Below are 17,734 nucleotides of genomic sequence, written 5' to 3'. Positions count from 1 at the left end.
GTTTTAAAATTTGCTGCAACTAATCTATAAAATTGGGCATACTTAAATAGATTAATTAAATTTTAACACATTCCCAATTTGTTAAAGATAAGGTTAAAAAAACACACATACAAAAGCAAGACTTGGAAGTTAAGCTCCATGATTTTCAACCACCTGAGGCTTTCTTGGAGACTATCGATGGTTCCAGGTGAATTCAACCACTTAAGTCTAAATCCTTAACTGGAAGCAGCAACTTCCCTCTACTGGGGGAAAAAAAAAAAAGCAAAGTCTCCCTGTGTCCACATCAAGGAAAGCAAATGTTTAGAACAATTATTTCATTCAATAGCACCATCTACTTATAACAATCTGTGAAAAGCACTAGTGGTAGTGGTAATCCTTGTCCTGGAGAAATTTACATTCTATAGCTAAGTTTCCTCTTCTGTTAATTGAAGAGGCTGGACTGAGAGTTCTCTCAGATCCCTTCAAACTTTAAATCTATGATCATCTGATCGTAGGTTAATCCATGGTCATTTACAGGAGGGAAAGTATATTAATAACTGAAGGGATTCAAAGAAGAATTCATGGAAGAGATGATAATTGAGTTGATCCTTGAAGGAAGATAAAAATGCTAAAAAGCCTGAGGAGAATGAGATACCATTCAGACTTGGAGTTTAAACATTAAGAAATGCACTGAGCAGGATTTGAAAAAGGAAGAATATTCTGGCCAGGGGGAACACACACATACATACATCCACACACACACACACACTTATGTTAATCATAGGAATCCATAAATCGTCTACTTAGGCTACAATGAAAAGTGCCTGAGGAGTAAGGTATAAGGCTGAAAGAATAGATTGAAATTGGACTGTGGAATGCCTTGAAAACCCATCCGAAAGTCTGTCATTTGTCTAGATAAGAAAGAAACACTAAAAGTTTTCCATCAATTCAATAGCACAGTTAGTATTTGTACTTTAGAAATTATTAACAGTGGTGTTCTAGAACCAGCTGTAAGCAGAAATAATGGTTAAATTTTCAGGATAACATTTACACCTCAGAAATCAGAAAATTTTACAAATCAGGAGTTAACATATAATTATTGTTGATTATCTAGAGCTAAGAAAGTAATGAAGAAAATATTAATAATGCAAATTAAACTTAAAAGAATTGAGGTTGGGAAGGAAGGGACAAAAGACTTGTGTCATGAGGTGTCTCAAAAAAATTCGCAAGCTTGAATCCATCTCCTAGTCAAGGGGAAAAGTTTTATTCAAAGTGGACTGAATTGTAAGGGAATTCAATATAGAAACAGAAGCAAAGGAGATATTTTTTATACAGCTTTCAATCATAGATATGCTAATTCTGTGGCTCATAATAGAAAGGAGTAGTCTCTGGAAAGGGTGGTTCTTGGTTGATCAGATTATTACTGACAAGATTACTACCAGTCAGCAATGAATTGAGAAATAGTCCATTCAGAATCAGAAAAATTGGGTGTAGAGTTTCCTGAGGCCAGAAGCTACCTAAAGAGTAATCACAATCTGACAGAGTGGGCATGGGAGTTTCCTGAGGCAGATTCCAAAGCCAGGAGACCCAGAATGATTGACCCATTAGAACAGAAGCCCCCACAAAATCACAGTACATGAAAAATGATTCATATATACATTTTCCTGAGGATCCAGTTGGTAAACATTTACCAACATAACCCTGATTATTTTGGTTGCTGAATGAAAGATTGGACTGGAGATAGGTGAAGCCAAAATCAAAGAAAGCAATAAAAAGAATACAGAAGTTCAAATGATAAATGAGATGGATATACACTAATGGTGAAAAAAAAGAGGATTAATTCAAGATTTGTTTTGGAGATAATAGATTAGAGGGGAGAGAAGATAAAGAATCAAGTATGACTTTAAGATTACAAAACCTGTGTGACACAATGTTAACCTCAAAAGAAAAAAAAAAAGGATCTATGAAAGAGTAGCTCTTAGGAGAAGATGAGTTAGTTTGAATTTGTGGACTGCAAGAATCCAATGGGACAAAGCTAGGACAAACAGTTGATAATGTAGGTCTGGAATTCTGGAGAAAAGTTAGAGCTAGCTATATTGGTTTGGGAATATTCTATGTAGAGAAGATGAATGAATCCATGTGAATATATGAGTTCATCTAGAGAGTAAATGTAGAGAAAGAAGAGGGCCCAAGACTAAAAATGCTTACCCTCCAGACAGAGATTACTCTAATTTATATACTTATGTGAAATTAAATACAACATTGCCATCAAGATATATGCAATACAAGTCTGTAGTCATATTCATGAATAGAATAATGCAGTTTGGCATTTAAAAAGATATTTAAAATAAAGAGAATCACAGATTGCTTAAGCTTGATAGGGCAATAAAGATTACTTAGTTTGGCCCCTAATTTTATAAAGAAAGCATTAATATATAACAGACAACATAATGCTAGAATTATATAAGAGAGAAAGAATTTGTTAAGCTTTATCCAAGACTCATTGAGTTCTTTACAACCTAATCTCCAGAATAGAAAAATGACATGGGATTATAGGATCATAGATTTAAGCTGGAGGAGGGAAACTGAGTCACAAAGAGATTTCATTCCTTTTCCTAGAGTTGCACAACTGGTAAATTTTTGAAGTGGAAGTTGTATCTGAGGCTTCAGGATTCTGACTCTAATGCCCTGTTCACTGCATTATACTCTTGTCTCCACAGCCTCCTAGAAATGTCCCCTCAGAAACACCAATCTCCCTTTGCTCCAATTCTCAAAAAACAACCTTCTAAGTGAAATTTTTCTGAGTGCTAATGTGTCAAGACAAGAAGGTCTCATACAGATGACTAGCATCAAAACAGATTGGTATTATAAATTAATAGTCATTCTGTTTTATAAATCAATTTTCTTTGAACTTTTACAGTTGACATAAGCCACAAACCCAAATCCCAATCACTTCTAGTTGAAATAACAAAAGTGACTTTGAACGATATATAAATATGGGACACCCACTGCCACCCAAAGGTGCAGAAACACTAGGAGACCCAGCCTTGAACAGCCATCTGGTCTTATTCTTTTTACATTAAAACATACTCATTATATATACCAATACATCTCTTAACTGCATCCTACTTAATGATGGGCCTGGAGGGACCTTAAGGGGTTACTGAATATATTCCCTGGCCTACGGGAAGCCCTGTACTGATATTAAACTAATCAAGGAAAGCTCTGCCTTTTGATTTGAAATTTCCAGAGAAAAAATTACACAGTATAACCTAGTAAAACATGTCATAATCTTATTCATTATCATATTAATCAAAGCTCCTGTTTAGGTCAATGTTTCCATCCAAATACTAAATATTATAGTTTATTTCCTTTATGAAAACAAAAAACAAGTAGATCATTTTACTGACAAAGGTATCCATCAGTCACCAAGCATTAATTAAACATTGACTATGTGTCAGGCAGCAGTCTCAGGGCATACAAGAAACACAAAAACATGGCCCCAGCCCTCTAGGAGCTCATATTTTGATAGACAATATGCAAAATACTGTTATAGAGAGAAGATATATACAAAGGAGATGGAAAGTAATCTCAGAGGGAGGGCACTAGCAGCAGGTTTAGGGAAGGTAGGGAAGGTTTAGGGAAACAAGATTTGAACCAAGTCATAAAGGAAGCCAGAGAAGGCAGTTGACAGAGGCCAGGGGGAGGAAACATTCCAAGGACATAGAACAGGAAATGAAAAGGCATGGAATAAAGGTGTATTGGATGTGAAAAGAGCAAGAAGGCCAGTATTGTTTGATCATAGAGAAAGTAGGTCAGAATCAAGTTTAAGAAGCTTGGAAATATAATAGGTTATAAAGAGTTTTAAATATCAAAAGAAGAATTTTAAAATAAAAAAATTTTTAAAAGGAGAATTTTATTTCCTCCTTGATTTAATCATTTTAATTTCATTAATCAATTAATTTTCATCTTTGAATTAATAAAAAATAATAAGTGTAAAAATATAAAGAATAACTATAAAAGTATAAATAGTAAATAAAAATTAATAATGATGTTATTTGGTCATTTCAGTTATATCTGACTATTTGGTATCTCATTTGGGGTTTTCCTGGCAAAAACATCGAAGTGGTTTGATATTTCCTTACCTAGCTCATTTTATAGATAAGAATTGAGACAAACAAGGTTAAATGATTTGCTCAGGGACACAAAACTACAGTAAGTGCTTAAGGCCAGATTTGAACTCATGAAGATGAATCTTTCTGATTCCAAGTCCAGTGCTCTATCCATTGAGCCACCTAGCTGCCTTTAATAAAGAGCTAGTTTAATGATTAATGAGTAACATGGTCAGACCTGAACTTTAGGAAGATCACTTTGGCATACTAACTGAGGATGGACTAGAGTAGGAAGAAATTTCAACAATGGTCCACCTATCAGGATCTATACTAGGAGAGTAGCTTTAAGACAAATGGAGGAAAGGGGAAGGAGCAAGAGAGCAGTATATGAGAGATATTGTGAAGTTAGAAACAATATAAATGATCAAACTGAGTTGTACAAATATAGATATTGTATCTACAAAGTCATAGGATTTTGTCCTGGAAAGAACTTTATGGATCAGCTATTCTATTATTATCATTTTATAGATGAGGAGAAAAAAGTTGATAAAGGGAATGTCTGTTTTGATAGGATCATACAAGTGATAGGTATTAGATTCTGGATTAAAACCCAGATCCTTTGATCACCAAAATCAGCAATCTTTCTGTTACATCACAAAACTTTGGGAGAGCAATTTTCAGACCTATCACAATTTTAAAAAGTACCAATCACCCGCCCTTGTTGGCTGAACCTTTTTAATGTAATAATTATGTAGTTACTTATTAATTATTATAATGATAAGTATAATAAGTAAAAGTAACTAATGTAGTAATGTATCCTTCAGGGCAAGAAAAAGGCATAACTCTGCCATGGCAGCACCTCATCCAGAAGGATCTAGCTTCCTTGTCACTTGGAAAGAGAAATTGAATTGACCTCTTAATCCTATTGCTGCTGTCCCTTCTCCTGGAATCTTTATACAGTATTTTACAATTCAGACCTCACAAACATCCACAAAGTGTTATTATTAATTTTATTTGTTCATTTATTTTTAAAGACTCCTCAACTATGCTAGAAATACAACAACTACTCACAGGTATGATCTCGTTGCTGACTGGCACAGGAGTTTTGACATATTCTGATTTGTTTGTATGATTTTTCAACTGGGTCTGGTTCACCCTCCCATGTCTGTTGATTTCTTGTTCTTAGTAGCACCATATTGATGTGGGACTTAGGGAAGATACACAATTAGCTTTAACTCTATTGAAATTCAGAACTCCTCAACTGAAGTAATCTACCAGCCTCAGAATCTCCTGTAGCAAGGATTTCAAGTGCCACCACCATGGCCAGTTATCCTATGCACTTTGTACTAGCAGCATGGAGTTAGAGCCTTGTCAGCCCTTATACAATCATTTATTTTTCCTTTTAGTTTTGTAATTTCTTTTTCAAAACTGTCCAATGCATCAGCAATCTCAAAAAATTAACTTATTGGGTTGCTTTTCTTGCATTGTGCTTTGAGTATCCAGAGAACCTAGGTTTAAATCTTGTTTCTGTCACTTAGTATTTGTGTGACTGTGGCCAAATCACTTAATTTCTCTGGATCTCAATTTTCTCCTATATAAAAGAGAAAAGGGAACAAAAATTTTGATAGTGCCTACTATGTAACAGGCACTGTGCTAAGTGTCTTTTTTACAAATATTATTTCATTTGATCACTACAATCTTGTGAAGTAAGAGCCATTATTATCAATGTTTTACAATTGAAGAAACTGAGGTGGATAGACATTAGACATGATAGATAGTGATTTGCTGAGGGTCATACAGCTAAGAAGTATCTGAGGGCAGATTTTAATTCAGGCATTTCTGATACCAATCCCAGGCCTCTATCTACTGTATCCCTAGCTACATCCTAACTAGATAGTATTAAGTTCACTTCCAGGTATAAATTCTATGTTTCTAGCTCCTATGCTATACAGTGTGGGAGATAATCCTTATTTTGTGGGAGTTTAACCCTTATTTTACATTAAGGCCAATATAGACTTCTAAAAAACATTGCATGTACCTTACATTTTGAGGCTGAATTTAAACTTCAACCAAGGTAATTATAACATGGCATCTTTGATAATTGTAGATGCACATATCAAGAGTACATATATGTATGTACTAGTCTTCTAATGAGAAACTGTAATGAGTGGATTATATAAATCAAACAGAAGGGACATAAAATTGGCACTTGAAGTCCTTTATTAGATTTGTTGAATCAGGTGGCACACTATGGACTGACTGAGTGCTGGCATCAGTTTTGCCAATCCCCCAAGAAAGGGAGTAAAGCCAAAATAAACCACCCCCCTGCCAAATTTGACAATAAAATAGTGAGCTCTTCAAAAGGAGCCCTTCCATGGTCTCATGAAGAGACATGGAGGGGAACTGTTTGCATCCTCAAGAAGTTGCTTTCCACATGGAAAAAAGAAATTAATTATGATCCCAAATGTACTTGAGTTTGGAAGTAGGCTTGGAGATTTTTGTTCTCTTGAAGGAATCAAAAAGGATATTTTATCCTAAGAAGTACTATTTTTTGAGAATTTTTGGTTTCAACATAAATACATTAGTGAAACAGGGCTCTGAAAATAAAATTAATTTTTCTCTGAATTTGTGACTGAAAGAAGGGTAAAAGATTATTAAATAATATCATACCAAAATATCTTTATTATAGGATCCTATAATTTAAATTTAAATGTAGAACTCAAAACAACCTTACTTTATAGATGAAGAAACTGAGGCAGAAAAAATGGTTAAGTTGTCCATTTCTGATTATCTTTTGGGGATATCTCTCTGCTGAGAATGTTCCTCTGTTGATAGTAATATCACAAACACCATGTGTTCCTATAGTCAGAATATTGGCCTCAGCCCACAATTTCAAATGCTCCACTTCACCACAGCTGTGTAGAGATCCTCCTGACCTTATTTTAATTAGCATAATTAACAGTCATTGCTCACAGCCAGAGTGGGATGGGTTCTCCATGGAGCTTATCACTTGATACTCAAAGCCTCGGACAGTCATTTCTAACTTTAAAGAAATCAATTTTTATGATAGCAGCAGATCCCAGAACCAGGTGGTGTCCCTCGAGTGGTCACATCAAACTGGCCAAGAAAAACCAACAGGCTTTCAGTGCAACTACCCAGATTCCCTCACATCATTACAAAGGGATATTTTGTTCTTAGTTCCTTCTGGTTAAGCAAAGACTGCTACAGAAACACTGGACATATTAGGGCTGGAATTGGGAAGGGGATAGTCCATTCCTTGCTTATAGACATAGATGTTGAAGCAACAAAGTCACTCCAATGTAGGTTGTTTTTTTTCACCCTCCCCATGGTATCAAGGTATAATTACTTAAGGCTATGCTTAGTAAGTGTCTACATTTCAGAAACTTTCATGCTGTTAAAAAGAATTTCTTTTTTTAAAGAAGCTGCAGGTGGAAAAGACTTTGTGGAACAGAAATTGTAGAGCGGAAAACAATTTAGCACTGTGCCTGAAGAAAGCTTTTATTTCAGCGCTGCCTCTTCCTAACAACCTATGGACTAGAAACCAGGACAGTCTCTATCTTTTCTAAATGAGAAAAGAAAGGGAGGTAGGGAGGAACCTGTAGGTAAATGGAGAGGAATATACAGTATTTACTGAAAATAACAGAGAAATAAGAACACAGGTATGTCTTTCTGCATCAGAAACAGTATGTCAGAATCACTGTAAAAAAACAAACAAACAAACAAACAAAAAAAACAACCCACAAACAAACACAACCGGAGGCTGCCCTTGAGAATGCATTGTGCTAAAAGGAAGGTCAAGAGATATTGGAAATCAGAGGAGTGACAGAACACAATGGAAAGGGTCAGAGAAAGGAAAAGAAACAGGTGCTGCTTAAATGAGATTGATGACCATAATTCTAGACTATAAGCAGATTTTATTTAAGCTCTGATAGTCAGGATTGCCCCTGTGAGGTCTGCAATACCAGGGCTTCTTATACTTTTTCTACTTGTGCCCATTTTTCACCCAAGAAATTTTTATGTATAAAGGTATAAAAACAATGTATACAAATCAAACATTTACTGCTAATAACTCATAATTTCATGACCCCCACATTCAGTTACATGACCTCATATGAAGTCACAACCCACAGTTTAAGAAACTTTCCAGCTGTGGGTCAGTTACTTCTAAGAGCAATGAATTAGGTAATCTGATTTCAGTTTCCAGATGGCATTGAAGCTGTTGTGCTGGATCTGGAATTGGGAAGAAGGGTTTTAATCCTTCCTGTTTACCTGTTTGATGTTGAGCAAGTGACTTAACTTCTCTGTCTAAAACGTGAAATGAGAAGTTGAGACTAAAGGGCCTCAATGTTCCTTTGAGTTTTAAATCTGTACTTCAATAATTTTGTTTCTCTTTTGAATTTTTTTAAAAAGCCACATTGCAATCCTGAGAAAATTGATCCTTGACAGGAAGAAATAATGGAAGAACTCACAGAAAAATACCTTTGAACACCAGATGGTAATTTTTGCTTTTTGAACCAATGAATCAATCAACAGCTTCTTTTAAGCACCCACTAAGTATCAGGCACTGTGAGAAGTGCTAGGGACACAAACACACACACACACACACACACACACACACACACACACACACAAATCTGCCCTGTCCTTTTGGAATGTTTTTCCTGTAACATTATGAAATTAACTTACATAGGATCCAGCACCAAGCATTCAGATTTAGAACCAGAATTTTTTCTTTTACTTTATTTAGCCTCATCATAAAGACAAACATTCTATCCCAATGACACAGAAGAACTTTTGTTTAGAAGATTTGTGTAGTAATAATAACAATAGTCAGAGAAGGCAATGGCAAACCATTTCAGTATCTTTGCCAAGAAAACCCCAAATAGAGTCACAAAAAGTCATACACAACTGAAAACAACTGTACAACAAAATAATAATATCATGTATATAGCTCATTTAAGTCTACAAGGTACTTTACATATATTATCCCATGGCAATCTTATAACATCCCACTTTAAAGTCTTTTCAAGCAGAAGCAAAATGACCATTTGTCAGATATGTTGTAATGGAGATTTCATTCAGGGATACATTAGATTAAATTCTTGGATAACTGATTTAGATCTAGAAAGGTTTTAGAGACCATAAGGTTCAAAACTCCTCATTTTTATAGCTACAAAAGTAGATAACCTGAGTTCCCCATCATCACACATCTAGAAAGTGTCCAAGATAGCATTAAAAGACAGGACTTCCTGACCTCAAGTACAACAACCTATTTACTTTGCTTCACAGATGACTGCTGAGATATCTTCTGATCATCAGGTTCTGTCATTGAGTCATAAAGTGATTTTCCTATGGTCATACATTCAGTACCCATCAAAGACAGGATTTGAAACTAGTGATTCTGATTCCACAACTAGCATTCTATACATTGTGTCATGCTGTCTTTGAAATTCAATGAGAAGAGAAGGACGTAAGTAAAGAATATAAAGGAAGGTGGAAAAAAAGGGGGGAAATAGAGAAATAAAAAAAAGAAATATAAAGGAGCTGTCCAGCATAAAGTCCTGAATACTGAATTTCTCTTCCTTTGGTACTGGTACAAGAAAAAAAGCTGTAAAAGGAGGATAATAACACCTCACCTTCATGAAGGCAGATGGATTGTACAAGGTACTCTTTTAAGGTCTCTTCTAATTCTTATATTCTTACATATCTAGGATGATAGATAATGATTTTCTAAGAAAAATGAGTTCATGTTAGTAGTGAACACATGACTTCTTAAAGCTTTGTTAGCATGATCCAGTAATCCAGTATAAAGATGATAAATCCAGTGATCCAGTATAAAGATAATATATACATTAAAACTGCAAGAAAGGGGTCATACTAGTACCACATCTTGTTATAATCATTTGGGGAACAACAGATACTTGCATAAAGTGTTCTACTCAGTCTTTAAGTCTCTCTATTAGATGATAGATGGGGAAAGACTCTTCTGTTCTTCTGTCCCCCCCAAAAAATTAACTTAGTAAGTTCACATGACCAGCAGCATTTAATAGTTTCTCAATATACAATTTATATACCATCATTAGCATTTAATCATTTCCCAATGGGTAAGCCCTTTGAAATTTTAGAAGAAACTGTCAAAAAAACTTCCAATTTTGTTTTTAATAAGAAGGAAACAATGAAAGCTTTCTCGCTATATTTGAGGGGGGAAATGAAAACTTCCTCATTAAATTCAGAGAGAAAAGAAATAAAAGAATACATATACTAAACTTTATTTCAGACCAGCCAAATACATGGTTCTCTAGAGGTCAGAGAATTTCTTTCTATTTCTCTAAAGTAATTCATTCAGCATAGCTTGATTGTTGTCACAGTCTACTATTATTTTGAGAATGAATAGAGAATAGAGATATTATATACTGTGGCATATGATAAATATACTTAAGAGAATGTAAGTTCTTTGATAATAGGGATTGTTTTATTCTTTGTATTTTCTCAGTGCTTAACATAGAGCTCCACAAATTGATAAAAGGCATGTTGCTTAGTTGATTTCCCCTTCTTGTATAACTACCAATTTGTAATAATTTTCTCTGGAAAAGAGGAATCTTTTCTTTTAGTGACCTGTGTGGTAGACACATACTTTTTTTTTTTTTTTTTTTCTGAGACAATTGGGGTCAAGAGACTTGTCTGGGGGCATATAACTAGGAAAGGTTGAGGCTACATTTGAACTCAGATCCTCCTAACTTCAGGACTGGTGCTCTACCCAGTGCACCACCCATCTGCCCCAATACATTCTTTCTTGATCAATCAGGCCCTCAACCATGTAGAATGTATGCTCTATGAAGGCATGGACTATTTGTCTTTATAAGCCTAATGTCCAGTGCTGTGCCTAGAATTGGTCCTTAATGAATGCTTGAATTAAGGATGTTAAAAGAATAGATTTCTACCTACTAGAAGGATATATTTATCTATTTAGATATAGATAGGTACACATATATGTATATATAGTCATACATACACAATCTATGTGACAAGCTAAGGGAATAGATGAAAAAATTAGGACAAGTTTATATTTATATGTATCTTTCTTATTCTAGGTCCCATTTTGTCTCTTTTTCTTCTTTACCAATGCTTTGAAAATATTACCAGTGCTTTGAAAATGCTTACTGAATTAGACTGGATTGTTGAATGAATCTGCTGGGGTTTCCAAACTGATAGACATTGCTAGAGAAAGTCAAGAACTCACCATTAATTCATGCTTATGATCTCAGCCAAGCTTTCTAGAGTAATGTGAAATTCCTTTTATTTTCTATTATTGATTCTCTAATCTATCACTAATCCCCCACAAACACCTATTGTAAGGCTATCCACATCCATTTAATATTCATTCATAAGACAAGTATCCACTGTATACTAGGCCCTATTGGAAACATAGGGATGAATCTTCCTAGCAAAACTTCTAATCTAGAAAAGAAGGTAAATATGTAACTGTCACATGGAACAAAATATTAAATTGCTACAAGAAAATCAATCATTCAGAGGTATGTAAGTACACATTTGATAAGGATATCATCTGGGGATCAGGGAAGGCCTTATGAAGAGAGCAATGTTTTGATCACAGTGAACTTTAAAGAATGGGCAAGTTTATTATAAGTGAAGATCAGAAGAAAAATATTCCAAGTGGAAGAAACAGCATGGGAAAAGGCAACAGGAATTATTCAGGTAATTAAAAAATTAAATCCATAGTCATAGATGAAAATGAACCAAAAAAGAGAGTCCAACTTGACTGAAATGTAATTTATATGCAGGAGAGAAATAGAAGCTAACTGAAATCCATAGTCATAGATGAAAATGAACCAGAAAAGAGAGTCCAACTTAACTGAAGTGTAGTTTATATGTAGGAGAGAAATAGAAGCTAACAGAACTAGAGTATATAGGATTTTTGAATGACAGAATGAGTCTGGACTTAATTAATAGGCAATGGGGAAACATCAAACAATTTTGGACAAAGAAGTTAAATCCTCAGAGGAATGCTTTAGAGAGATTAATCTCAAATATTATAAGGGATAGACTCTATAGGAGAGGAGATTGGAAGCAGGGTGACAAGGAAAGAGAATTTTACAATAGTCCAGGGGAGAAGTAATGAGGATCTTAAATGAAAGGGCAGCTATGGGTGACTAACCACTCTGGTACCATTAGACAATCACTGCAGATGATGACTTAAGCCATGAAATTAAAAAATGCTTGCTTCATTGAAGGAAAGCTATAGCAAATCTGGATAGCATACTAAACAGCAGGGATATTCCTTTACTTTAAAAAGTCTGTATAGTCAAAGCCATGGTTTTTATAGGGGGAAATATGCTTATGAGAGTTGGATTTTAAGGAAAGTTGAGTGCCACAGAATTGAGATTTTTGAATAGAAATGCTCAAGAAGATATTTGATAGTTCCTTGGAAAGTCATTTATTGGAAGGAAAATTACTAAAGCCATAGCTTAAATACTTTGACCACATAATGAAAAGATAGGATTCATTGGAAAAGACCCTAATATTAAAAAAAAAAATAAGGCAAAAGGAAAAGGGGAAAGCAGAGGATGAGATGGATATAGTGTCATGAAAGCAATGAACATGATTTGGACAGACTTTGAAAGATAATGAAGTACAGAAGACTGGTGTGTTATGGTCCAAGCAGTCACAAAGAGTTGGATGTGACTGAACAACAATTATTAGAAGAAACAGGAAAATTAGAGAGAGAAGCTTGTTTAGGGAAGGGAAAGGGAAAATGCTATTTAATTTTGGATATTTTTTAGCTCAAAGAAACAGAAACAATAGAATGGGAGCAATCAAAGAGCTAGAAAATAAAGCAGCACAATTTCCCAGTCACCCAGGCCCACAGTCTAGATATCCAATGTCTGTCTCTGTCTGTCTGTCTGTCTGTCTCTCATTGTGTCTTTGTGTGGGTGTGTGTATGTCTTTCTGTGTGTATCTGTATTTCTCTCTGTCTCTTTCTGTCTCTGTCTCTATCTCTCTCTGTCTCTCATTATCCATGCTACTTCTCCCTCCTCCTCTCCCGCTTTTTATCTATTTCCTTCCCACATTTTTCCCTGTCCACATATTTTCACATCTGTTATTAATTCCACCAAATTCTACCTTCATAGCATTTAGATATGTTCCTATTCTGAAGTATCATATGGGTTGAGAAACATATTTTTACTCTCTATTAAAATGAAGTTTGGTCTATATTAATAACTCCAAAATCTATATGTCTAGTGCTTATTATTTCACTGAAATCACTGAGTACTTCAACAACATGCCAACTATCTTTACCTTTATTTCTATTGGCATCTCATACTCAAGATATCCAAAACCAAACTCATCATCTTCTTCAGAAGATCATAATCAGAGATCTAAAACCAGAAGAGTCGTTAGCATTTTCTGGTCCTACTAATGCATTATTGATAAAGTATTGAAATGGTCCAACCATTCTGGAGAACAATTTGGAATTATGCAAAGAGCTTTTAAACTTTGCATACCCTTTGATTCATAAAGATTATTACTATGTATGTATCCAAAGAAGATAAAAAAAAAAAGGAAAAGTACTGATGTATACAAAAATAGTTATAACAGTTCTGTTTGTGGTAACAATAAATTAAAAATTGAAGGTATCCCAAATCAATTGGAAAATGGCTAAACAAGGGGCAGCTAGGTGGTGCAGTGGATAGAGTACCAGCCCTGAAGTCAGGAGGACTTGAATTCAGATCTGGCCTTAGACACTTAACATGTCCTAGCTGTGTGACCCTGGGCCAGTCACTTAACCCCAATTGTCTCAGGAAAAGAAAAAAAGAAAAGAATGGCTAAACAATGTAGGATATGATTGTGACAAAATACTATTTGTCCTATAAGAAATGACAAGTAGAATAGTGTCTGAAAAACCTAAGAAGAATTATATATATTGATACCAAGTGAAGTAAGCAGAACTAGGGGAACATTGTAGGTAGTAACAGAAATAGTAGCAGAAATATTGTGATCAACATCATTAGACTTAAAGACTTAGCTATTCCACTTAATACAATGATCCAAGAAAATTCTGAGAATGCTATTCACCTCTAAAGAGAAGTGGATGGACTCTGAATTCAATTGAATTATAATTTATTCACTTTATTTTTCTTGATGTTGTACAACATATTGAATATGGAAACATGGTTTGCATGATTTTGCACATATTATTCATATTATACTGCTTGCTTTCTCATAGGATGAGAAAGGGTAGAGGGAAGGGAGAAAATTTGGAATTCAAAAATTTTAGAGAATATTAAAAATAAATAGGATTTTTTAAAGGGGAGCTAAATGGCACAATGGATAGAACATTGGGCCTGGAGTCAGGAAGATATGAGTTCAACTCTGGCCTCAGATACTTATTAGTTGTGTGACCTTAGACAAGTCACTTAATTCTATTTTCCTCAGTTTCCTCATCTATAAAATGAGCTGGAAAAGGAAAAGGCAAACTACAGTATCTTTACCAAGAAAATCCCAATAAAGAATTACAAAGAGCCTGAAACAACTGAACTTTTTTTTTTTTTTTCCTGAGGCAATTGGGGTTAATTGACTTGCCCAGGGTCACGCAGCTAAGAAGTGTTAAGTGTTTGAGGCCATTTTTGAATTCAGGTCCTCCTGACTTCTGGACTGGCGCTCTATCTACTGGTACTCTATTTTAGCTGTCCCTGGACAAAAATGTTTAAAAAGAATTATCTAGTCCAAATTCCTCAATTAGGTCCTTAGGCATGATTTTATTTCTTCTTCCAGAAATTCCCTTTTCTTCATGGTCTCTTGTTTACCACCTATTCTTTAAGCTCCACTTAATATCTATAGTACTTATTTAAAAAACACCACCAGTCCTTACACCCATATGTGTGTCTTCCTATATTGAACCCTCAAAACATCATCTTTGAAAATCAGTCAGTCAATGAATAATTTTTAAATGCTTAATATGTCCCAGGCACTGGGTTAAATGCTGGGAATACAAAGGGAAAAACCAAAAATATAGTTCTTATTCTCTAAAATATACTCGAAAGGAGGAAGACAACACACAAAAAGAAGCTGAGAGGGAGGAAAAAAAGTATGAAAAGATGAAGGAATGTGGTGGTAGAGAAAGTTTTGAGGGTAATTGGGAGAGGAATGAGACACATCTGGCCTTCTGCCCTCCTCAAGTAGAGGTTCTGAGAGAATTCATTCAATCAGAGGAAAAAAGATACTTCCTTAATGTATGAATTCCAGAGTTAGAATGAGTTTCCAAGATCAAGATATTTCTATGGCATGGGTCAGAAATTCTAGAGTCCCTTGGAAAGGAATGAGAAAAAAATTTACAAATTTACAAAGTATCAGACTGGATTGGAATCTTTCTTCCTAAATCCGAGTCCAAATTTCTATATGCTATGTCAGCTGCCACTCTATGATAATACTAATAGCAAATATAACACTTCATAATTTAAAGAACTCTGGCATGTTGTCTAAGGGAGGGGGTGGGAAGGAAGGGAGAAAAAAAAAATTTAGAATGCAAGATTTTGTATGGGTGAGTCTTGAAAACTGCATGCATGTGTTTTGAAAATAAAAAGCTTTATTAAAAAAAAATAGGAAATTGCTAATGTGGGAGTCACTTTAGCTGTCTTTGTACAAACCATATCATAGGTTGGTTAATGCAAAGATCAAAAGTAAGAAAAATAAAATTTTGAAAAATGAGACAGCAAAAAAAGAAAGAAAGAAAGAACTTTGACATATATTATCTCCTTTGACCTCAATAAAATTCTTATGAGATCAAAAGTAGTAAGGACACCTTGGGTTAGAACTGTGATTTCATTGATACAAGGAAAACTTCCTCTACTAGTCAAAATCGGCCTCTTGCCTAAAACTTCATCAAGCATCAGAGAGTTATCTTAGAGTAGAGTTATCCTAAAGAGTTTTCTACTCAGCACACCACTTGCTCCAAAAAATTTTTTACATGACCCTGAGTATATAGATATATAAAATAGGTATATAAATAGAACATTTACTGATAATGAATCATAATTTCATGATCCTCACTTTCAGTTATGAGATACCATATGGGGTTCCAATTTACAGTATAAGAAGCTAGACTCCAGAAGTATTAAAGGTTATGTAACTCAGTGATGTTGGCAATATTTTAAAAGCAGGATTTGAAATCAGCTCTTTCAGACTCCAAGGTGAACTTTTTTATGCCTCTCCATATCAAGAAAGCTTTACTTATCCAAATTCCTCCAGGCTTTTCTGGCTCCAGGTTCACTATTCTTTCCACTGCATAACACTTGCTTCATTGTCTGCCTTGCATTAATGATCATTGTCTTGTATAAATTGAGTACTTGCCTTATCCCCACATTAGTCCCTTAAGGCTTAAAACTGTCTTGTCCACCTTTGTATCTCCTACAGAATCTAGCAGAGTGCTCATCCATAATAGATACTTGAAAGAATGAATGATTACCAGTAGGCTTCTGCTCTGAATTTGGTTTCCTAATTAGGCTTTCCTCCTGGAAAGGGATATTTTTCACTGTAAAGAAAAATAAAATAAACCTCCTCTGAGTTTGGGTGAAATGAAGCAGGTTTTTCTTTTTTCCAGGACTGATTCATCTCTGGATAAGGTAATTATTGAAAATACAAAACTCCAAAATTGGAAAGACTGTACCTTGAAATAGGACATAACAACCTGAGGCTTCACCTGATTAGTAGACTATCTACTAATGAGCCAACTTTGGAGTTTGTTGATAACTAGTTTGTTGTAGCTATTGTTTGTTCTCCATTCTGGAAGAAGACTATAATATCAAGGAGGTGAAACCATGACAAGCAAGTGAATTGTATTTAAGTGAGGCAGAGCTGAGTGAGGTCACCTGTCTCACTTTTCCCTCCTGAGCCATCTGGGTCCAACAACCAGATATAGATCAAGATGACTAGAGATGGCCCTGGATACAATGGAAGACTGGCTCTTTTTTTTTTTTTTTAATAGGTTTAAGTTTTTTTCTGAGGTCACAGCCATTCAGTGATTAAGGATAGGTACTAATTGAGGCAAAGAATCTAGTTTAGGGTATTTGACCTAATCAAGTTTTTCCCTCTGCAAAGAAAACTCCAAAGACAGGTACCATTTCAAAGAAGCAAAATTTTGAAGGGGCATTTAACATCACATATACAGGCACTTCATTTTATAAATGAGGAAAGTGAACTCTAAAATGAAAAGCAATTTTCTTGAAATCACACAGGTAATAAAATAACAGAACTGAGTTTTGTGAAATTTAAATGACCTCTGACTATTGGCTGATTAATAGTTACAAGTTTTTAGTTAATTGCTGAAATGAATATCTATATTTCAGACATATTTACTTGTATAGGTTTCAGCAATAGAGTTTATAAGAATTCTCTAATTTTAAGGACTACAAACTAATCCTGTCTTATGAAGGAAATAAAAAAGTAGTGTGAAAGATGATTCAATCTTGTTAGGAGATGTTTTGCTCAGCACTTGATTTGTCTGTTATTGAGTGTATCAGAAACTGGACTTTTCAGAGGATGTGTACTAACTCTGTTTTACTTGTTGCTATGGGTCCTGGAGACACCCCTTAGCCACCTTGCTA

The sequence above is a fragment of the Sminthopsis crassicaudata genome, chromosome 4 (assembly GCF_048593235.1).
Source record: "Sminthopsis crassicaudata isolate SCR6 chromosome 4, ASM4859323v1, whole genome shotgun sequence".
Lineage (NCBI taxonomy): Eukaryota > Metazoa > Chordata > Mammalia > Dasyuromorphia > Dasyuridae > Sminthopsis > Sminthopsis crassicaudata.
The sequence above is the reverse complement of the archived record's forward strand: the minus strand, read 5'-3'. Positions refer to the sequence as shown.